This window comes from Ipomoea nil, unplaced genomic scaffold (assembly GCF_001879475.1).
Source record: "Ipomoea nil cultivar Tokyo-kokei standard unplaced genomic scaffold, Asagao_1.1 scaffold3213, whole genome shotgun sequence".
Classification (NCBI taxonomy): Eukaryota; Viridiplantae; Streptophyta; class Magnoliopsida; order Solanales; family Convolvulaceae; genus Ipomoea; species Ipomoea nil.
In genome coordinates this window covers 568,657-594,528 of record NW_017619641.1, presented here as the reverse complement: position 1 = coordinate 594,528, position 25,872 = coordinate 568,657, and the positions used below count along the sequence as shown (strand labels likewise).

The 25,872-nt window shown below is 35.7% G+C and overlaps 1 long non-coding RNA gene across 1 annotated transcript; it reads left to right on the top strand.

The window, feature by feature from the left end:
* Positions 1–7,481: 7,481 nt before the first annotated feature.
* On the top strand, positions 7,482–24,034 carry LOC109168707. The gene is made up of 3 exons (XR_002052116.1): positions 7,482–7,493; positions 13,102–13,103; positions 23,945–24,034. It is a non-coding gene; the product is annotated as an uncharacterized LOC109168707 (long non-coding RNA).
* Positions 24,035–25,872: the final 1,838 nt, after the last annotated feature.

Sequence of the window (25,872 nt, the reverse complement as noted above, 5' to 3'; positions counted from 1 at the left end):
GTTAGGCCTATAATGGGTAGAAAAAATGGCGGTCAAAGTTTTTTAATCAAATGAATGGTTCAGATTGATCAGATTTTAATTTTTCCTTGAGATTTCCTAATTTATCCTTACTGAATATGATTATCCATTAACTTTTCCGTTAAATATTATCTTTTCCGTTAGTTTCTGTTAGTTCACCGTTAACTTACTCATTGATTTTAATAAGAAAACTCTCAGGTTCGAACCTCATCCCAATTAAATTAAAGTTGGCATAATTAGTACTCTATTTTACTTTTATTAAATTAATTAATAATTTAGTAGCTACAACAAAAAATAATACATATGCATTTCTTTAATTTAGAATTATGTGTGTACTATGTCTTTATTCAAAAAAATTATTCATTATCAAAATAAATTAAATAAGAGAAATAATTTCATTAGTTATATTGTCTTTATTTTTTTTCAATGTAAAAATTCTTTACATTCAAATTAATCAATTAATTATATTCACTACATTGTCTATTATCTTTTTTTGTGCACTATTTTTTAATTAAATATCAAAGTTATAATACCAAATAATGCTATATATTTATTTACCAAATATTTTATTAATACATAAAAAAATTTAAAATTTTAAAAAACATAATTAATAAAGCCAGTCATATTAACTACTTGAGAGATTTGTTGACAAAGAGAGTATTCAAATCACACAACAAATTGAAGTGAGAACTACATCGCAATGTCCTTGTTTGATAATCAGCAGTTAGCGGATAACGTTAGTGAATTTGACCAGCGAATTATATTAACGGTTGGTAAAAAGATATTTGAAAAAATTAGCTGTCACATGTAAAATGACCTAAGGGTATACATATATTTCATAATAATAATAATAATAATAATAATAATAATAATAATAATAATAATAATAATAATAATAATAATAATTGTTATAACAAAATTAAAAAAAAAAGTATAATTAAGCCAATCATATTAACTACTTGGGGGATTTATTGACAAAAAGAGTATTCAAATCACACAACAAATTGAGGTGGGAAACTATCTTGCAATGTCCTTGTTTAGCAATCAGCAGTTAGCCCTTCAATATTAGTATATATTTAATATTTTATGCCCTAATTTTTATTTGCTCTCCCTTATTTCCCGTATTTGGTTTCAATCATACGCATACAACTATTTTATTGACAATTATAATTAATCTTCTCCCAATTATAATTAATCTTGACTATATTATCTTGCATTTGTAAACTTAAAATTACCTATTTAAATACGCAAATTCAACATTTAATTATCTATGCATGAACAATTCTAATATAATCTTGCATTGATATATTTTATAGTACTTAAATATATAAAAAAATAAAAAAAAATACAATTAATAAAGCGAATCATATTAACTACTTGAGGGATTTGTTGACAAAGAGAGTATTAAAATCACACAACAAATTGAAGTGAGAACTACCTCGCAATGTCCTTGTTTGACAATTAGAAATTAGCGGTTAGCGTTAACGGATTATATCAGCGGATTTGACCAGCGAATTATATCAACGATTGGTAAAAAGATATTTCAAAAAATTAACTGTTTAGATTAACATGTAAAATGACCTAAAGTAGTTACCTTGATATACTTTATAGTACTTATTTGAAAAAAAAAAAAAAAAAAAAAAAAAACATTGGGCATTATCTCAATCGCGCAATGCGCGTAAAAAAACTAGTATATACTAATAAGAGTCCAAGAGAGTTAGGCCTATAATGGGTAGAAAAAATGGCGGTCAAATTTTTTAATCAAATGAATGGTTCAGATTGATCAGATTTTGATTTTTCCTTAAGATTTCCTAATTTATCCTTAATGAATATGATTATCCGTTAAATATTATCTTTTCCGTTAACTTCTGTTAGTTCACCGTTAACTTACTCATTGATTTTAATAAGAAAGGTCTTGGGTTCGAACCTCATCCAAATCAATGTTGGCATAATTAGTACTCTATTTTACTCTTATTAAATTAAATAATAATTTAGTAGCTACAAAAAAATATACATATGCATTTCTTTAATTTAGAATTATGTGTCTACAATGTCTTTATTAAAAAAAAAAATATTCATTATCAATAAATTAAATAAGAGAAATAATTGCATTAATTATATTGTCTTTATTTTTCTCAAATATCAAAATTCTTTACATTCAAATTCATCAATTGATTATATTGCTACATTGTCCCTACAATGTCTTTATTATAAAAAATTATTCATTATCAATAAATTAATTAAGAGAAATAATTTTTTTAGTTATATTGTCTTTATATTTTTCCAATGTAAAAATTCTTTACATTCAAATTCATCAATTGATTATATTCATTACATTGTCTATTATCTTTTTTGTGCACTATTTTTTAATTAAATATCAAAGTTAAAATACAAAATAATGCTATATATTTATTTACCAAGTATTTTACTAATACCATGAAAAAATTAAAAAATTATAATTAATAAAGCCAATCATATTAACTACTTGAGGGATTTGTTGACAAAGAGAGTATTCAAATCACACAACAAATTGAAGTGAGAATTACCTCGCGATGTCCTTGTTTGACAATCAATAGTGTTAGCGGATTATGACCTTGTTTGGCAATTAGCGGTTAGCGGTTAGCGTTTGCGGATTGTATTAGCGGTTAGCAAATAGCGGGTTTGACCAGCAGATTGTATCAGCGGTTTGTAAAAAGATGTTAGGTAAAATTAGCTGTTTAGATTAGCGGTTAACATGTAAAATGACCAAAAGAGTATAATAATAATAATAATAATAATAATAATAATAATAATAATAATAATAATAATAATAATAATAATAATAATAATAATAATAATAATAATAATAATTTTTGAAATAATAATAATAATAATAATAATAATAATAATAATAATAAGAAAAAAAAAAAAACAAAAATGATGTGGGATAAAAATCCCACATCGAAAGTTTTAAAAAATAAATGGCGTTGAGCTCCCTTATAAAAGGGAGCTCAACGCCAATTAGTTTCTCTTGCCTATCCCACATCGGATGGGCAAGATAAGAGAAGCTTGAGGCTTCTTTAAATAAAGAAGCCTCAGGCTTCTTACGGATTAGTGTAATTTTTTTATATAAAATAGAAATAAAAATGGAGGGTGTTTTTGGGGAAGAATTTTCCTTCCCCAAAACTCCAACCCCAAATGCTGCTCCGCGTTTGGGATTTCAGCGGTTTGGACCAAACTGTTGCTCCAAATCGCTGAGTAACCAAACATGGTTTTTGGCGTTTTGACAAATGGTGGATCAGTTATTAACCAAACAAGGCTTATATTAGCGAATTTGACTAGCGAATTATATCAACGATTGATAAAAAGATATTTGAAAAAATTAAAAAATATATAATTAAGCCAATCATATTAACTATTTGGGCGATTTGTTGACAAAAAGAGTATTCAAATTACAGAACAAATTGAAGTGTCCTTGTTTGACAATCAGCAGTTAGCTCTTCAATATTAGTATATATTTAATATTTTATACCCTAATTTTAATATTTTATACCCTAATTTTTATTTGCTCTCTCTTATGTCCCGTATTTGATTTCAACCATACCTATACAATTATTTTATTGACAATTATAATCAATATTGACTATATTATCTTGCATTTGTAAACTTAGAATTGTCTATTTAAATACACAAATTTAACATTCAATTATCTATGCATGACCAATTTCAATATAATCTTGTCTTGATATACCCTAAAGTACTTATTTAAAAAAAAAAATGGGCATTATCCCAATCGCGCAATGCGCGTAAAAAACTAGTAAAGAAGATAAATGCAAATCAACGGGGGACAGTCGTGTCCTTTACCTCTCAGTCCACGTCCAAGTATATTCAATATTCAACATTAAAATTAGGGATGTCAATCGGGCCAGACCACTCGGTTTCGGGCTAGCCCTGTCGGGTTGTCGGGTTAATCGGTTTATTAATATTTTATTCTCGGGTTCGGATTGGCCCTAACCCTAAACTTCGGGTTGTCGGGCTAATTGGGCGGGTTGAACAATCTGAACTAAAATTAGAAACTGAAAGTGAGTACCCATATTTAGAGTAGGGATGACAACGGGTCGGAGCGGGTCGGGGGCGGGAAGTATACTCCCCGTCTCCGTCCTCAATGGAAAATTGAAAATAGTCCCTATCTACGTTCCCGCGGAGAATTTGACGGGGTCAAAGAATCTCGTCCTTATCAATTTTCAGTCAAAATATTATATTAATGTTGTTTTAAATTTTAAAAAACTAAAAACTTAAATTTAAATTTAAATTATATATATATATATATATATATATATATATATATATATATATATTTAATTATAATAATTATTCTATGTATGTTAGGTTTCACATCACTTCTATAATAAAGAATAGTTTTCAATAGTTCGGGTTGTCGGGCTAGCCCTATCGGGCTACCGGGCTAATCGGTTTCGGGCTCGTCGGGCTAATGTGTTTTATCGGGCTAGCCGGTTCGGGCCATAGCCCTATCGGTTTCGGTTTTATCGGATTGGCCCATCGGATTCGGGTTAAATTGACATCCCTAATTAAAATACGTATGGGATTTGAAATGCATATGCAATTCGTCATACTGTTCAATAAATTCAATTAAATTGGATTAGATATGTAGTATCTTTGATCCTCCATTTCACACCTAAGGGGGCGTTTGGTTCATATTATTATTATTATCATAAATGCTTTAACAGTTGTCAGGTATCAAATGCTTTTTTTTTATGGTCAAATGCTTAGTAGGACGATGATGATGATGATGATAATAATGATAATAATAATAATGATGATGATGATGATGATCATCATCATCATCATCATCCTCATCATCATCATCATCATCATCATAATAATAATAATAATAATAATAATAATAATAATAATACACATGACATCCTAATCTGCAAAAACTTGGTGTAAACCTGCTAAAAATGCTAATTGCATTTTTTTTCCAAATTCATGGACTAATTTAGAGCTTATTCGGGTACAGTGGCTTAATTTCTATCCCCAAATAATTCAATGGCCTATTTGTACATTTTCCCTCATAATGATATACTTGAAAATGGTTGTTCATAATTTAATTTATATACAATATTGTTGTTGTCAGGGATGGAGCCAAAAAATTTTGTTGAGGAGGGACGAAGAATTAGGGACGGATTAAGAAATTTTTTCTAGTAAAGGCGAAACATTAAAACAAAATAGAAAATTTTAAAAAATAATAAATAAACTACCTAAGAAATATAGTTGTAAATATTGTTGGATATGAGGGAAAAATAAAACACATCGAAACTTTATAAAAATATTCATAATAAAATATGAAACATAATTAATTTGATAAAATAATTTGAATAGAAAACACATTATAAATTATACAATGTTATGTGTGTGTGTGTGTGTGTGTGTGTGTGTGTGTGTGTGTTAAATATTAAAAAAAAAACTATTAAAAACGTGACTGTGTTCAGACCATAAGGGAAGGAGTCAATAAATATTTAAAAAGCTATTTAAAACGTGACTCTGCTGAGCCCATATGGAAATGAGTTTAAAAAAGTTGTAAAATTATATTCATACTAGGATTTGAATCCATAACCTTTACTATTATCAAACATGTGTTGACCCAACCAATCTAACTCATTTCTTATTGGTATTTAATAGTTTTTTTTTTTATAATAATACTAAATCTTGTACTATATATATATATATATATATATATATATATATATATATATATATATATATATATATATATATATATAATCACACTCAGGTGCGACTGCTTCGCCCAGGACCGAAATAGGAATGGATTCTGTCTGTCCACGTGTCCAGATCTAATGGATGAGAAACACTGATATTTTAAAAAAAGTGCGGTGGCATTTTCGTAAATAATTGAACATCGAAGTGCAAGTAAAATGTATTACAAGTGCATGTAAAATGTATTATAGGTGCAAGAAAAAATTTACACTGAGCATTAATACTAAGTGCACCTATAGTTATAAGTAGTTGAACCTATAGTTCTAAGTAGTTGCTCACATAGTTATAAGTAGTTGCACCTAGATGCATGAATGTTTGCGGGTGGTTTTCAGGGGTATTACTCTCCGCTGAACTAAGATCAGTGAATGTTAACAAGGCAAAATTACATGCACTTATTGGTGAAAGTAGTTGCACCTATAGTTATAAGTAGTTGCACCTATAGTTATAAATAGTTGCACCTATATATAAGCACACCCAGGTGCATGAATGTTTGCGGGAAATGAATGCTAACAAGGCAAAATTACATGCACTTATAGGTGAAAGTATGTGCACTTGTAAGTGATTTTACTTGCACTTCGATGTTCAATTATTTACGAAATTGCCACTACATTTTTTAAGCTATTAGATCTGGGCACGTGTCGCGCCGTTCGCATATTCCTTCCTGGGCACTTATTCGCACCTGAGTGCATCCCTATATATATATATATATATATATATATATATATATATATATATATTGCACTCGGGTGCGAACGGCTCGCCCAAGCGCGAAATAGGAATGGATTCTGTTCGTCCACGTGTGCAGATCTAATGGATGAGAAACACTGATTTAAAAAAAAACGCGGTGACATTTTCGTAAATAATTGAACATCGAAGTGCAAGTAAAATGTATTACAAGTGCATGTAAAATGTATTATAGGTGCAAGTAAAAATTTACACTGAGCATCAATACTTAGTTGCACTTATTGTTCTAAGTAGTTGCACCTATAGTTCTAAGTAGTTGCACACATAGGTATAAGTAGTTGCGTCTAGGTGTATGAATGTTTGCGAGTGGTTTTCAGGAGTATTACTACCCGTTGAACTCAGATCAATGAATGTTAAAAAGGCAAAATTACATTCACTTATATGTGAAAGTAGGTGCACCTATAGTTATAAGTAGTTGCACCTATAGTTATAAATAGTTGCACACATAATTATAAGCACATCCAGGTGCATGAATGGTTGCGGAAAGTGAATGCTAACAAGGCAAAATTACATGCACTTATAGGTGAAAATAGGTGCACTTATAAGATATTTTACTTGCACTTCGATGCTCAATTATTTACAAAAATGCCACCGCGTTTTTTTAAAGTTATTAGATCTGGACACGTATCGCGCGCTGATTCGTTCGCATTTCCTTCCTGGGCACTTATTCGCACCTGAGTGCGTCCATATATATATATATATATATATATATATATATATATATATATATATATATATATATATATATATATATATATATATATATATACAAAAATTATATATAGAGTGGAGATGGGGTGGGGTGACGGGGGCAGCTGCCCCCTGCCCTCTTTGGCTCCGTCCTTAGTTGTTGTCATACCTTATGTAATAGAATACCACTATCTATCGTTCAAAAAATACATTGTTTGGGAGAAGAAAAAAATACATTGCTCTCAAGCTATTTATGACAACTAGTGCAACTGCATGAAAAATGAGTCAAAGTATAGAATACTAAATATTGTTTTTATATCCAACTATATATTCCACCCAGGCCAACTACCATGTAGTGCGATAGTATTCCGGTTATCCATTCAAGTGGATGGTTAAAGGTTCAAACTTCAGTGGTGGGGGCTTAGATTCTTGGTGTTGAAAATGTTTGAGAAAGTATAGAACAGATACTAACTTGTAAAAAATCATAAGGATTTCATATATATATATATATATATATATATATATATATATATATATATATATATATATATGTATATATATATATATTCCCGCCAGAATCTTGAACTTCAACATTTTTGGGAAGATGTTCTTTCGCAAATACAAGTGGCATATGCAAAACACAGTAGTAGGAAGCTTTGGGCTTATCCCCGCAGAGTAGGAGGTGTTCTCTGTTGTGCGTAACAACAAAAATAAATACCTGGAAGGAAGCTCGCGATGTGTCGTTGCTTTAGTACAAAAAACGGCAGCGTTCTGTGTCGTGTTTGGCAACACTATCTTAAAGATATTTAACGACCAGGGTATCGTTATATCTCCGCCTGATAGCACAGAAACAAATACGCAGCTCAATATCAGAATTTGGGAATTAGAAATGGTGATTTTCGGTGTGTTGTGACACTGTAGGAGGATTGCTTTTATACTGCTACCATCCCTTCTTAAAGCCTTACCGTAACTGTAGGCTATGTGTGGCCAGGCAGCACAAGAATAGGCAGTAAGAGGTGATGCAACGCTGGCAGCACAGCCACACACATCTTAGCTTCCATCTTAGCTTTGAATGTTTCCCAACAATCCCCCACACATTCAAAGGTGTAAGGCTTGAAGGAGAGCAACTGAGCGTAACAAACAAGAGCTAGCTTTCATGTCAGTGTGTTAAACTTGAACTGACAAGTGGTGGCACTAAGTAATCCACTATCCGAGAGTGAACAGAATCTTGAACTCTTCACCTAGTTGAATTTTGAACTTATGTGCACCTCTTTAGCTCCATTTGTTGTACACTTCGTATAGTTATTGGATAACCAAGTATTAGCCCTGTTTTCTGTGTCTCAGCACAGACATTCCACTCCACCGAGTGTACTTTACCGTGGACTACAGCGAGTGGACTGATTTACAGTCTACTTATAAATGCGAGTCTTTCCATGATTTCGTTTGACCACCGAGGTGGTGTCCATCATGAATTTCTCACCTCATTGGCTTTTAAGCCCATCTCCCTTGATGTATCAAAGATAGCCTTTCGATTTAGGCCTTTCGTGAAAGGATCAACTATATTCCTTTTAGATTTCACAAATTCCATTGTGATTACCCCATTCAATATTAACTGCCATACAGACTCATGTTTGACTCTTATGTATCTTCTCTTACCATTGTAGACACTATTTTGTGCCACAAAAATGGCAGTTTGAGAATCACAATGAATGGGCACGACGGGAGCAGGACTCCCCCACAATGGCACGTCTGCCAATAAATTTCTTAGCCATTCGGCCTCTTGGCTAGCCAGATCTAAAGCTATGAACTCTGCTTCCATAGTTGATCTGGCTATGCACGACTGTTTGGTTGATTTCCAAGACACTGCAGCCCCACATAGTGTGAACACATATCCACTTGTAGAGCTGACATCATCACTGTCGTTTACCCAGTTCGCATCACAGAACCCTTCTAGCACAGCTGGGTATCCTTTGAAGTTGAGACCCCAGTCTAACGTGCCTCTAAGATACCGAAGTATCCTTTTTAGTGCGTCCCAGTGTGAGCCACTAGGGTTATGAGTGAAACGACTAAGTTTATTCACGGCAAATGCAATGTCGGGAGGTGTATAGTTCATCAAGAACATTAGGCTCCCAATTACTTTTGCATATTTTTCTTGAAACATACATGACTCCATGTTCTTCAGTAGTTTGACACTAGGATCGTAAGGAGTCTTAGCCCGAACAACATCATAACTGTCAAACTTCTTCAGAAGTTTTTCTATGTAGTGACCTTGGGATAGAAGGTAACCTATATTGGTTTTTGTGACTTTTATCCCGAGTATCACATCGATTTCTCCTAGATCCTTCATTTCAAACTGTTGACATAGAGTTCGTTTGGTTTCATTTATAGCCTCAATACTTGAGCTAAAAATTAACATGTCTGTAACAACCTGAAATTTTAAAACTTTTGAAGCTTATATAATAAAGGTGAAATCTCATTAATTCCCAAACATAACATAAAGAGTACGGGGTGCTATGCCACACCTGAGCTAGAGAACTCAGGTGCACAGGCTAATTAGCTAATATCCTCAATAATGTAAATACATAATCATGACATGCAGGTCGAAAGGGAAACTAACTACTTCTACGCTTCGAGGTTCTAGCGCGCTCCAGTGTCTTACTCTTCTGTGCCTGAAAGCCAAATATATCTTTTCAGCGAGAGATGCTGGTAACCCACTCCAACGCGTTGAAATACAATACATATAGATATATATACATAGATATACGAAAAACCATTTCGAAGCATGAAGATATATCCTAAGAGACTCTAGCTTTCAAATCAGGGGACAGAATCGACAGATAGGGGTAACCACAATCAGCAGGCATAACCAAGCATAGATAATTCACAAGCATACGACAGATAGAGATAAGCACAGCCAATAATCATAAGCAAGCATATGCAGTTTACTAGTATGGATCCTAAGGTCACGCTTTCATAACAGGCATAACATCAATCCTCCTTATCTCATCACATAGCACACTTTGTCGGCGCCACAGGACCAATCGCATGCCCATACATGAGGGTCAGCGCATATAGCTCTGACACGGCCCCGCAGCACCCTGCCCCGTATTGCAACACGGAGGGGTCGATCGCAACCGACCGATGAACCGCAGCTCATCATATGTTTGATCGCAACTAAACAGTGGACTGCAGCCCAAGAGTAGTCATCTGACCGCAGCCAGGAAATATGAACCACAGCTCATGTAGAAACGTTTGATCGCAACAAAACGGTGGACCGCAACCCAAGAGTGTAAATCTGACCACAGCCAGCTTCTGAACCGCAGCTCAGGAATAACCAATTCGATCGCAACCGAATTGGGGTATCATGCACACATAACACATAACAAGCACATGCAGCCCATATTAGCACATTGGAAAGGGGGAGAAATCGTATAACGAAACCTATGCGTGGTCATCCACAACTAAGAATAATCCTAAGGGGTTCATACTTCTTACACCTAGGCCAACGGGATACCAATTCCACTAGCATGCAATATGTAAGACTTATTCAACCTACGAATGGTACCCGAACATCAAACTAGACATAGGCACGATGAACGGGGTCCGTTGGGACACCACAGGGGTCGGAGGAACATCAAACGGGGAAGCCAAAATCCCAAGTTGGGGTAATTTCCAGCGGGTAGCCGGTGGGTGAGGGTTCACCCGCCGGCTGCCCGCCGGCGTCAACAGTTCCGGGCAGCGGGTGCCCGGCGGGCAGCTGCCCGCTGCCGGTGACGTCTCCATTTGGCCGCGGGTAGGTGGCGGGTCCCCTACCCCCACCTACCCCCCACTGACTCTTTTTCACAAATAACGCCCCGGGAACCTTTGTGGAACCCGAAACCATGCTTAGACACTTTCAAACGCAATTGATAACAGCACGTAGACAATTAACAGATCAAGATCAGGAAACATACGGCACATATCCTATCATGCTTTTCTAAACATAATTAACACCCAAACATGTGAATTCCCACCCAATACACCAAGAATAATACCACACGAGTTTCACGATATAACATAGGGTTCTAATTACTTTTAAATCAACAAGAACACAATTCATCTTTTAATATCAAGATTCGGTAGGAATATCCCATAATCATCAAGAACACCGTACAATTATCAAGAACATCACCTAATAATCAAGAACACCACAAAATCATCAAGAACTTCTTATCATCATCAAGATCATCAAGATTACCCATGGAATCATAACACAAATTACCAAGATCAATATAACGAATCATCAATCACACAAGAATATGGGAGAAATCCTAAGAGGGGAATCATAGCTATGAAAATAGGTTTTGTTGAGACATGGGTTACCTCTTAGCCTTAATTAATTCCTTGGCTATGAAGGGTCTTTCTTTAAGCTTTCTTCTTTCTTGATTTCTCCTAGGGGAATTCTTGGAATTCTTGGTGTGGTGAGAGATTATTGTGGTAAGGGTTTCTAGGTGCCTCCTAGGTTCCCTATTTATATATCTAAGAGTCTTTAGGATCCAAATACTATAGGCTTGCTAACTCTATTCCTTTTTGGACTAGGGGTTGGGTTTAGGGATGAGGGCCCACAGACTATGGTGGGCCTTTTCCTAATTAATTACTGTAATTTAATTCTTTCTTTTGGGTAGTTAGTTAAATGATTAATTGGTTTTAGGGGTCGTAACACGGGGTGTTACAATGTCATCCACATAGAGACATATTATTACAATACTAGATTGGACCTCTTTAGAGTACAAACAGGTATCTGACCGGTTAGTAGTGTAACCAAGGTCCATTAAAGTTTTGTGAAACTTTTCATTCCACTGCTTAGGGGCCTGTTTTAGGCCATAAAGAGATCTTTTTAGTTTACATACCTTTCCTTCTTACCCTGGATCAACACAACCAGGTGGTTGTTCCATGTATATCTCTTCTTCTAATTCACTATTGAGGAAAGCCGTTTTCACGTCCATTTGGTGAACTATCCAGTTGTGTAAAGAAGCCAATGCAAAAAGAACTCGAATGGTTCCCACTTTTGTCATTGGTGAGTATGAGTAGAAGTAATCATCACCGAAGTTTTCTTTTGAAGATCCATTTGCAGCCAATTGGCTTGCACCCTTTGGGTAGTTCTACCAACTCCCAAGTGTGGTTGGACTGAATAGAGTCCAATTCACTTTTGATAGCTTCTTTCCACAGAATGGAGTCGACTGACTGCATTGCTTATTTAAACATTTTTTGTTCTTCTTTCAATACTAATTAGCACACAAACTGGTCACACAGTTCATTTAAATCTTTTAGTTCTGTGACATATGTTATGAAGTCAGAACCAAAATTCTTCTCTATCCTGGGTCTTTTGCTTCTTCTGGGCTCATCCAAATCGTTAGTAATGGTAGGAAAGTTGGCATTATCATTTTGAGACAGAGTATGAACTGGTGAGACATAAGCATTTTTTAAAGGAAAGATATGTTCAAAGAATATTGCATTTCTGGATTCACACATAGAACGGTTTTCTAGACACATAAATCTATATGCTGCACTATTCTCGGCATATCCAACAAAAACAGCATCAAAGGTTTTGGGTCCTATGTTGGACCTTTTCAGGGATGGTAGACCCACCTTAGCCAATCATCCCCACACCATAAAGTGTTTCAGGTTCGGGGAGTGCCCTTTCCACATCTCATAAGGGGTTTTTTCGAACCCTTTATGTGGGACTCTATTTAAAATGTGGTTCGTCGTTAGAACAGCTTCCTCCCACATAGAGTCTGGTGCCCCAGAACTGATCAACATTGCATTTAATCATTTCTTTAAGGGTTCTATTTTTCCTTTTAGCGATGCCATTTTGTTGGGGAGAGTAAGGAGCAGTTACTTCATGAATTAGTACCCGAAGTTTCACATAAGGTTTTTAGCGATAAAGATTCATACTCTCCACCTCTGTCAGAACGAAGCCTCTTTATTTTCAAGTTTAACTGATTTTCTACTTCAGTTTTAAAAATCACAAAGTTTTGTTCAGCTTCATCTTTTGTTCTTAAGAGGTATAGCTTTGTAAAACGAGAATAGTCATCTATAAAGGTTATATAATACCGTTTTCCACCTTTATTTTCAGTAGTTTTAAAATCCGCTAGGTCAGAGTGAATTAATTCAAGAACAGAGGAAGTTCTATGAGTTATAGCAGAAAAGGGCTTCCTAGCAAATTTTGCTTTAGCACAAGTTTCACATTGGGAGCATGCATCATTAAACAAGTTTGGCAACATATTTAGGCTTTTTAATCTATTTAAGCACTTTGAGCCAACATGTCCTAATCTACCATGCCACAAATTAACTGAAATAGTAATATAAGCCGAAGGGGAAGCATTATTCTTGATAGATTCTGGTCCAATTACAGATATGTCTAACACAAATAATCCCCCCCTCCCCCCCCCCCCCCCCCCCGTATATACCCTTTTCCGAGAAAAGTCCCACACCAAGTCATAACCAATCGGTCTAACTCAAGGACAATTTTGATCCTGGGCTTATTAAGTAGGCCCCCGGACATTAAGTTTCTATGCAGAGAGGGAACATACAACACATTGTTCAGTAATAACTTCTTGCCAGAATTAAGCAATAACTCTACTTTTCCTCTACCACTTACCTAAAAAATGCTGGAGTTGTCCATGAAGACTTGTTTCCTCCAATGACGGGCTCGAACACCTTGAAAAAAGACTTGTTGTTGCAGAAGTGACGAGATGCCCCCGTGTCGACGACCCACTCGTCTGGGTCTCCGACCATGTTAATCTCAGTAATCACTGTTGCTACGGCCTCGTCATCCTCCGTGGTTTCTACCACATTTGCTTGATTTTTGGATTCGTCCTTCTCTGAATTTTTATTTGTGGATCCTTTGCGATGATACCACTGTGCAGCTCGGTGTCCACGTTTCCCACAAACATAGCACTCGTCGCCTTGCCCTTTTTCTGAATTTTTCCATTTTTGATGCGATTGTTGTTATTTTTCGCATTCCTTTTTTTTATTTTTATTTTGATCACCTTTTTTATGCCTATCATCTTTTCCTGTAGTCTCAACAATGTTAGCCTTTGAATTATAAGAAAAGGATTCAGATTTTTGTACCGTGCGATTTTCCTCTTCAATGTTGATGCTACAGATAAGTTCTTGAAGGGTGTAGTTGCGTCGCTCGTGTTTCATTTTACTTTTGAAGTCTACCCACGACTCGGGAAACTTATCAACGAGTGCATCGCACAGGAATGCATTGTTGACTTTAGCACCTTCAGTTCGCATATTAGAAACCATATTTTCGAAGTCATGTACCTGTTCCACCACGGTTTTGGATTCGGTCATCTGAAAAAATGCCGCCATCGTCCCACGACGTACTTCCTCTTACCGGTGTCATCGGAACCATATTTTTCTTGCAATTTTTCCCAGATAGCTTTTGCAGATTTTTCCCAGAAAACATGTCAAAAATAGAATTTGTTACTCGTTTAAGAATGGAGGCCCGCGCAGTTTTGTTGTCTTTCACATATTTTGGACAGACCTGCAATGTGCTTCGTACAGGCCTCAGTGCAGGAGCTTGATCAGCTACCTTGTCCGATTGATCAATTGTCTTATCCAACTTGTCAGCTGCCCCGGTTGTGGTAATAGTGGCGGTCGCAGTCGTGGCCGCGGTCGTAGCAGTCAGGATGATGGTGGTGGGATCATCATAAATCACGTAGTCAACATCCTTCTCTTCCAGCAGCATGATGATCCTTGCAGCCCATCGTTTGTAGTTCATACCGCCGGTGAGAATTTCGATGGGTGTGACATCAAAAGCTGGCTTCATTGCAGTAGACATCGCCTCCCTGATTTTAAATATCTTTAACCGTTGTGCGTAACAACAAAAATAAATACCTGGAAGGAAGCTCGCGATGTGTCGTTGCTTTAGTACAAAAAACGGCAGCGTTCTGTGTCGTGTTTGGCAACACTATCTTAAAGATATTTAACGACCAGGGTATCGTTATATCTCCGACTGATAGCACAGAAACAAATACGCAGCTCAGTATCTGAATTTGGGAATTAGAAATGGTGATTTTCAGTGTGTTGTGACACTGTAGGAGGATTGCTTTTATACTGCTACCATCCCTTCTTACAGCCTTACCGTAACTGTAGGCTGCTATGTGTGGCCAAGCCGCACAAGAATAGGCAGTAAGAGGTGATGCAACGCTGACAGCACACCCACACACATTAGTAGGAAGCTTTGGGCTTGTCCCCGCAGAGTAGGAGGTGTTCTCCAACTGTGTTATCAAATTTCTAAAGTGTTGTGTTCAATTATTTATTTACTACTTTATATTGAGTTTAGAATATCATTAGGAGTAATTGCTCGTATTTATACTCTGACTAGTTTTTTTTTATACGGCAAATTTATATTTCTGCATTATATCATTTTCAATTGATATCAGAGCATTATCACTCAAATCATTAGCGAGATTCTGGGGATACTCGAGTTTATATTGCAGGAAGGAAGAAGGCACGTCGATAACAAGCTAAGACCACCATTATTGAACGGAACTGAGTTAACAACTATGCTTATTGGAAGCTAGGATGAAGACTTTTATTAACTCACTAGATGAAGAGTGTTCCTCTCATAGTTACGGTTTTAGATGAGGTGAAAGAGAAATCGATAACTCAAAGAACATCATATGAAAAGAAGCTATCTACAACTAACAATAGAGCTATGAATGTGATTCATAGTGCACTCTCATCCCTTAAGAGAGGTCGGGGGTTATATGATGAATAAAATATAGGAATATCTAAATACTAAGAAAACACCTAAAATTTGAGGAAAATGTTGAAAGCTATTATGACACAATCATAATAGTTCATAGGCCATAGCTTATTATGACAGGCCAAATTACTTAGTAAAGAAATATAGGCTATAATAAATTTCTTCTACCTCGCGTTTTTCTTTTCCTTGTTTAATTTTTTTTTTTGGGAGGGGAATTGCATTTTTGGTCCTTGAATTATGCAATATCCACAACTAGTTGTTTGTCTTTCGATGTCCACTTTTATAAACGTGGGATCAATACATTATTTACAACTGGCCCCTTTTGTCTTTTTTATTTTTTATTTTGTATATAGTTATTATTATTATTATTATTATTATTATTATTATTATTATTATTATTGTAATTTTTTTTATTGTTACATATTACATAATCTTTCTTCCTTCTATATAATAAAGCCATAACTTTTGGCCAATCAAAACCTTGCATTTTCCCACCCAATGAAAGTGACGTCGTTTGGTATAAAGAATATTGCGTTAATTTTATTTTTTAATTCATTCAGTAATTGTCTATTATCAAAAGTATTTGTATTTGTATTAAAGACTAACTAATGCTCAGCCATGTTTTAGGTTTCCCATATAGAACAATAATAATTATATCGAAAAAGGGGATCTGAGATTAAAATTAATTATTAATTAATTAAACAATAAACCTAAACTATCTTTCTATATATTGCGAACAGTAATTCAAAAATCTTCAACCTTTATACTTTTGTTGTTTCATATTCCGGTGCAACACCATTATTGTTCTTCCATAATGGTTGAGTTGCTTTGGAACTCTACATCCTTCAAAGCTAATTTGAATTTCCCATTCTTCAGCCTTCACAAAACTCCTATAAATAATGGTTAGTGGTTAGTGATTTAGCTCTGAGATTACTCTTCACTACGTACACGAAAGCTATAAGGGTTAGATTGGTTCGCACATATTTAGTACCTGAAGGCCAGAACTTTAATGCAATTAAGAGCCCAAAATGCCTCTTCCACGACATGGAGGAATTGATGCAAATGATCTATGGTATTTTTTTTCCTAAAGTCATGTATTAATGATGCAATGCTAAATTAAATCTGGAAAGCTATTATATTTGCCTATTTTTGCAGAGTGGAAATCCAATTCAAACTGAGTTGGAATGTATTCGTAACAAAGCTATGGTGTTTAAAATTTCTGCTAAGGTTGAACATTTTAGGAACCCTGCAAAACCACTCCCAGTGATGAAAATGACTAAGGATGATGAGTTGGTAGAAATATACTGCCCTCTTTGAATGATGAACATGACCATCTATCTAGGATGATTGATGAAGAAGGTCAAGAGGAGGGGTCTGAGGTACATGGCTAATCTATTCAGTTAATTAATTTTATTGATTCATTTGTCTAACTATTGTTTTTTTTTTTTTTTTGGAAATAGGAGAGTGAATCTGGGAAAACTAAGGTTGGATGGTAGTGATGAACCAGTGGAGAAAGGTGCAACAAAGAGTAACTTACTAGACCAATTCTCTTCAAGCAAAGAAGTTAAAGATCCAAGGCTGTTCATATTAGGACTAGTATTAAGACTCTATGTATTTGAGTCACATTATGACTCCATATCCTAGTCTCCCTATGATTTCCCTTGTGTATATTACCCAAATCTATACAGTTGTTAGACAATTTATTCAATACAATTCTATACAGTTCTCATCTGGCATCAAATAGTTAGGGTTTTCTATGGACAGATTCAACTCCCTTCTAGAGACGTCTCATTAGTCCGAATGAATTGAAGAAGAAGAATTGTGTTTTTTTTGAATTTCCAACAACAACAATCAAGTGTCCACGTGCAACTTTGCAATCCAAAGCAAAAACACAGATTGAAGTAAAAAAAAAAAAAAAAAAAAAAAAAAAAAAAAAAAAAAAAAAAAAAAACGAGAATGCAACGTGGTAGTCGTGGCCTTGATGATCCGTGTCAAATTTGTAAAGGTTTCGGCCACACGGGAGCCAATTGTTTTTGGCGCTATGATGATCCGTGTTAAATTTGTAAACGTTTTGGTCACACGGGAGCCAATTGTTTTTGGCGTTATGATGATGTGTGTAACACCGCTGATTTTCATCCTATTTTAAAACAATTTAATCTTACGAAATAAGGATAGAACTATCATTAATACCAAAACAGGGCGGAACAGGGAGGAAGCTAAACATGAGTGTTGGGGTGTTATGCCACATCTAAGCTAGAGAACCTAGATGCACAGGCTAAGAACTAACTAAACAAAGCATAAATCATAATCATCATCCAAATACAAACGTGGCTCACAGGCCGTCTAACTAAAACTAGAGCTAACTAAGCTAGGAACCGCAGCTCCTTCTAGAACGCTCTCGACCAACTACTCTACACCTGAAAAACATATGGTGTAGCAACCGTTAGCGAATAATGCTAAGTAACCCACTCCCACGCGTTGAGTACAATATATATAGCTATAAGAAAACCATTTTGAGACTTGGGAATACATAGATATAGTCCTAAACAACTCTATCTTTAAAATCAGGATAATGACTCAAGACAAACCAATGGACTTGACACTATAAGACAATATCAAGATACAAGCATGCAAACCATGACCACAAAACCATACAACGATAAGACTCAACAATAACAAACCATAGACCACAACACATACAAGTTCCAACCTTATACCAAGTTCCAACATTTACTCCTCTCCATCCTTATATCCGTTCCAACCTGTACCTCCAGGCCACCCTGTACACCATTAACCTTATTCCTCCGAAGCAATGCTCCTCGCCTATCCAACTGCCAATCTGTTCTGCCGATCAAATCACACTCAGTGCCAAAGGTACCGCAGCACCATATCAAAAGACAAATGCACAGCATTGCAATCAACAAAAGCACACTCAGTGCATCAAACCACCAATCTATTTTTATACCGCCAATCTCATATCATTCAACACCAAGGACAACAATACAATATTCAATGAGTTAATACTCAAAATTGTCCTCGACTATAGTGATTTTTCCCAATTTTGTCCTAAACGACTTTGGTGTCCTAAACTTGTCCCAGACTTTTGTGTTATTACTCAAAATTGTCCTCCGTTATCTAATCCGTCAAATGGATGTTAAGTATAGGGTTAAATATGTAATTTTAATTTTGGTCTTCTAGTCTTCTTATTTCACCGCGCCAACAACAGGGTAAAATATATTTTGATCAAGAATTTCCAACCTTGCGACTGCTCTGCTCAAGCAATAATTCCCCAGAAATTCGCCAAATAAATTCTTCAATATGTGTTTATCAAATTCGTCAATCTCTATTTATCAATTTCGTCTTTCTGTGTTCATGGGTTTATCAATTTTGCCAGGTAAATTCGCCCAAAGAAAACCCTAAGGAAGCAAAGCAAATTTCTTCCCTACATAGCAATGGATTCAAGACGACGGAAAAGGGGCGAATGCGCTCCGAAATATGGTAAGAACTTTGGTTTGTGTGAGCTTATATATGAATATGTATGTACTGCCAAAGCATAAATTAGTATTTAATGAATTTATTGTGAACGTGCTAGTGCTGGGGTTTAAATATGAGCTTGTGCTAATGAGAGTTGGAAGTGGAAAATGGAAATTGAATCTCACAGCAGATTACAGCTAACTTGGGATTAAAGCTTTTAGTTGAGGACCCCTTCAATGACAGAAGTGGTAAGCCAGATCCTGTGAAGAACAAAAAGCGAGCAGATTCCAAGAAAGAAAAGAGGGTTGACAAGAAAAAGCTAGCTCCAAATAAAAGGATTCAAGAAGCTGTCAATAACTCCTAGTGTAATGTGAAATTTGTGTTGGTAGTGGTATTAGTGTTGTGTGCTATGATATATATTCAACTTGTAATAGGGGTAGGGAGTTTTGGAGAAAAAAAGACTAGTTTTACTCAACTTAGATTGAATTAATGTAAGTTGATTTGCAGCAGGCATATTAATATATATGTGAACTTTAAGTCATTTGCAGAATGTTTGCAGTTTATATAATGTGATTTGCATTTGTAGTTCTAATGTCAGATCATTACTGCAAACCACTATGGTACAATTACAGAACAAAATAACCCTGTAAATTCAGTAGTAAATTAGACACAGAGTAAATTTTCTGCAAAACAACCTGTGTAATCCGTAGAACAGAACAACCTTATATGAAACAAGCTAAAGTAGAGAGATTGCAGCAGTACATTCAAAGATTGGAACAAACAACAGTAAATTCAGACACAATAAAGTGTAGTAAATTCATTCAGTGGAGAAATTCATTACTACTAGAACCTAATATGCAAAACACAAATATTCATTACTGTTATAGCATTGAGATGACTAATCTCATTGTTTATCAAAACAATATAAAGAGCCCTATATAATTCTAGCATAACAATATAAGGGTCTCTTACACAAAATACAACTACTTAATCAATTTCTAATGGTTCATCCTGATTTCCATAACTGCAATCACTTCTGCTTCTATCACGGGTTCATTGGCTGGCTTCTATCGCTGGCTCATTGGCTGCTTCTACCACTGGTTCAAACACAACTGCTCTCACTGGTTCATTCACTTCTTCTCTAACTACTTCTACCACTAGTTCATTGGCTGCTTCTCTCACTGGTTGAGAATTTTTCTTTGTTCTAATCCTCTTCTTTGGATTGAGCTACAAACAGTAATAAACAATAAAGAATGCAGTTTGATTTTACCAACAGTAATAAACAATAAAGAATTAAATACAGTTTAGGAATTTATTGAGAACTTACCAATCTTTCTTTGATGACAGGATCTGTTGGACACCTCCTTGCATTATGGCCTGGCTGCTTACATTTGGTACAATGCAGTTTTATTTTACTCCTTTGCACTGTTGTCAAATTTCTTGGTGCTTTGCTTACTTCTCCTGCACTTTTTTTCCTTAATTTTCTTGGTCTACCTGCCTTACATGATGTGTACAATGGGGGTAGTAGTGGTTCTATATCTGTAATTGGCCACTCATCTGGCCCAGCCATAGGGTTAATAGAACCTGCATAAGCTTTCAAATAACATTCTGTAGAATACATTGGGCTAACAAAGTTGATGACTTGTAATTTCTTCAACCAAATTGCCCTAATTGCATGCTTGCAAGGAATTCCTGTTAATTCCCATCTTCTGCAACTACATGACCTTTTTCTCAAATCAACTTGCTGACCATCCTCCCACATCCCTCTAACTTCAAACAAATCCTCATCACATTGAGTACATAAATAACTTGCAGCTGCCTCTTCATTAACTGCAATTTTCTCCATAATTCTAGGACATATTGTAGACTTCCATTCATTAGCAGCTTTCTTTCTATTGTTGAAGAACCTAGGCATTAAGTGATTTCTCAAAGCTCAAGGCATGGTATAAGTGGCAACTTCCTTGCATTCAAAATCATTGCATTAAAGGACTCACATATATTATTGACCAAAACATCACATTGTGCAGAAGTAGTAAAATGAGACCTTGACCATTCACTTGGGTGCTTGTCAGATAACCATTGAAATGCATCTACATCTAATTGATGAATATTCCTCATTGCTCTAGTGAAGGTATTCACAGTTGTTGCTCTAGCTGCTGTCCAGAGAGCATCTTTAATTGCTTTGCCCTGGAACCCTGCTACCCTGAGGTTACCATATAAGTGCCTCACACAAAATCTGTGAATAGCTTCTGGAAACACTTCTTCAAATGCAGGGATTAACCCTTTTTGTTTGTCTGAAATTAAAGTCAAGTTATTGTGATTCACCAAGTCCAAGTCTTTCTTAAGTAGTTTCAAAAACCAAGTCCAAGATTCTTTGTTTTCCCCTTCAACAATTGCATAAGCCAAAGGAAAAATGCTGTCATTTGGATCTATCCCAACAGCTGTCAGTATTTGGCCCCCAGTTTTTGCCTTTAAGTGACACCCATCAAATCCTATAATAGGCCTACAATATTTATGACCTTCCATACATGCCTCCCAACACATGTAAAACCTCAAAAATCTTTTTTTTTTTTTGCCTCCAGGTTCCTCATATTCACTTGGTTTTACAATGCAATTTGACATAGGGTTAGTTTTTTGAATTTCATGATAGTAGCTCCACAACTTTTTAAATTGTTCCTCTTGTTCACCCTTTATGTCACCCCATGCTAGTGTCATTGCTTTATAACATTGTCTAATTGTTAGACTGAATTTGTCATCAGCTTTAACCTTACTTTGAAACTCCACAATGTTCCAATCACTTTTGTGCCTAATTTCATTTTTCCATCTTTTAGCAGCCTTGGTTGCAGTGATCATATTGTTCTCGTATACCCACCCACAACCTTCATGCTTCTCATTATAACTTAAAACTCTCCATGTGAATGTGTTCTTTAACTTTCTGCAGTTGATTCTCCAAGGGCAGCCTTCTTGTTTGCAGCTCACTGTTACTCTTAATTTGTCAATCTTTTCAAATTTCAGATCTTTCCCATTCTTAATCCCATAATTCTGTATAGCTTCTTTAAATTCTTCTCTACTAGCAAAGGTTAATCCTATGCAAAAGATGGGGTTTTCCATGTCAGTTTTTGCTCTAAAAATAAGCCACTTGTGTTCATCATTCTCACCATCACTGGCTACATTTTCATCAGATAAATCTAATCCATCAGCAACTACTATAGCACCCTCTACTCCATCATTAACTTCATTAGCACCCTCTACTCCATGTTCAACCACTGGACTTGTTTGTACACCACCATATTCCACTGTTACATCAACATATTTATCAAACTCTCTATCATCTTTCTTCCCTTCAACCAAATCATAATCAGAGTCATAAAATTCTTCTAACACTTCATCCTCATAATCCTCATCCTTCCATCAGCGTTAGACTCCACATCATGTTCTTCAATATCACTTCCTATGTTAGATGCTTCTATGAACTCTGACTTTACTACCCATATCTCCAACTCTCTAGGCTTACCAACACAAAGAGAGTTAACTAAAGGCCATATCTCACTATCTGAATGTAACTCAAACAAACCACCAATACCATTGCTAAGCAATTTTGTTTGTAGAGGATCATACCCTAACTCCTCTACTTTTTCTCTTAGAGTAATCATCCCCCACTCATCAACCGACATATAGTCCCAATAGTCTGTGCACCCACCTACATATTGTGATTTGGTCCATGATTAATCCTCCCACCATGTCTCAACATAAGTGTAAAATATTCATTTTCTTCACCTGTTTCAAGACACAGTACATTTAATACAATACAAATATAGACACAATACATAAATATGGAGACATGCGGTCCCAACATTACAACATATATATGCTTTACACTGCTCATTCACACAAATTTGACAGTATATTCCAATAGATGTGGTCCCTACATTGCAATTGAATGAAACACGCATGTGTTATTGTCATTTGTAATCATGTAAATTTGGCATCATTCTCACTGTCAATGCATAACTATGAAAATTTTGAAGTGCACTACTTTTACTTTAAACATAATTACGTACATATGCGTTAATTTATGCTTCACTTTCCACAATAAATTCATTGATTAATAATTTATGCTATGATAGTACATACATATTCATATATAAGCTCACAGAAACCAAAATTCTTACCATATTTCGGAGTGCATTCGCCCCTTTTCCGTTGTCTTGAATCCATTGCAATGTAGGGAAGAAATTTGCTTTGCTTCTTTACTTGGCGAAATTGATAAGCAGAGATTGACGAATTTGATAAACACAGACTGACGAATTTACTTGGCGAATTTCTGGGGAATTATTGCTTGAGCAGACCGCAGTCGCAAGGTTGGGAATTCTCTGTCAATTTTTTTTAACCTGTTGGCGCGGTGAAATAAGAAGACTAGAAGACCAAAATTAAAATTACATATTTAACCCTATACTTAACACCCATTTGATGGATTAGATAACGGAGGACAATTTTGAGTAATAACACAAAAGTCTGGGACAAGTTTAGGACACCAAAGTCGTTTAGGACAAAATTGGGAAAAACCACTATAGTCGAGGACAATTTTGAGTATTAACTCAATATTCAATACTCAACAACAACGTCGTCAAGGGGTAATCAAGGGAAGGGTACAACAAATGTACGAACTCTTATCAACAATTGACATCAATTCAACCACGTGACTCATGGGGAACATCCTAGACTTTACTTCCAATGACAACAAGACAACCACAAGACTCACAAGGGAACATGCAAACCATACTTTGGACCAATGGGATACAAGGTTACACCACATGCAATAATCAAGAATCACAAATCATATTATGGTACTTAGGACAACATTCTAGACTTACAAACATCAAAGGAGACACATCGGGGCACGGGGAATCGACCAACGAGGACAAACAACACACCGCACCGCCCGTACCAGAGGGCGGTACGGCGGGTGGTCAACCACCCGCCGGCGGGCTGCCCATTCCAGCGGGTGGTCGTCCACCCACTGGCGGCCCGCTGGAATGGCACGCCCACTGCTGGAAATTATAGAATTTCTGACCACCTGAAAGTGATATTAAATCAAGTCGAAAGCAAAAAGTGGTCGAAAATAGAAACAAAGGTTTTTCCGGATACCAAAAGTGGTTGGAACAGGGCATTTGACTTGATTTAAGATCACTTTCAGGTGGTCGTAAATTCCATAATTTCCAGCAGTGGCCGTTTTCGGCGGGTGGTCGGGTGCGGGTTCGTCCCCCCACCGACTACCCCCTGGAACAAATATTCTTGGCATTTTTCCCATCCCGGGAATTCATCAATTTGACCCAAAATCAAGTCCAAATACACCCAAACATACATCAATAATAATAGGGACTTGAACGCTGATAAACATTATTTTTAGTGTTATTTTTTATAATATTTTTATAGTTAATTTACAATAATTGATTAATTTCATATCTATTTTATTTATTATTGTGATTAGTAGCTTTATTAATATTATTCAATTTTACGTTGTTTTACTTATTAAATTTATTTTATTATTGAGCAAATTACACTTTTGGTCCTATGACTATAGGGGGCATGTTAATTTCAGTCCATGACTTTTAAAACTAACAATTTAGTCCTTTAACTATGATTTTTTTAGCAGATTTGGTCCTTCCGGTCAAATCACCGACGAAATTTGGCCGGAAAAATATAAACTATTTTTAATTATTTAATTATGAGTGCAAATTGGTCATTTCAGCTCTCCCTTCTTCTTCCTTCTTGCAAAGAGTTGCAGCAACGGCCGATTGAGTTACACTACCTCTAATCCCACCAATCTAACAATCGCAAGCTTTGAAAGTTGAAACATATTTAGCATTTCATCTTTCATTGAAAACCACAGTAAAAAAAAAAAAATCACACGGCTTCTCAGCACATATCGCAGTTGTCCTCTTTCGCCTGCCTCGCTGTCGTCGTCATGGACAACATTGAAACGGTGAAGATCTTTGCATAGTGTTTCGCAGAAGGAAAAAACAGTGAAGACCTCTGTGAACGTTTTTTATGCTCTGGTTGACCACGGGAGAATTCCATAACCTCTGTGATTTGAAGCTTCGTCTTGGTGTTTTTGATGCTCTGGGTGACCTTGGGAGAATTCTTCCTCTGTGAATGGCGGCGATGGCAACTTCACGGTGAATTCTTCCTCCGTGAACGAATCCGAAAGAATCAGTGTATAATTTCATTAATCTGTGATGATTTACCATTAACATGGGTTTGGCCGGTGATTCGAAGATATGGGTTGCTGTTTCCTATGCAAATCAGTCGGCGAGTATGTTGAATGGAGAAGGAGGTGGTTTGAAATGACTAATTTGCCCCTCTGATTAAATAGTTAAAAATGGTTTGAGTTTTTCCGGCAACAT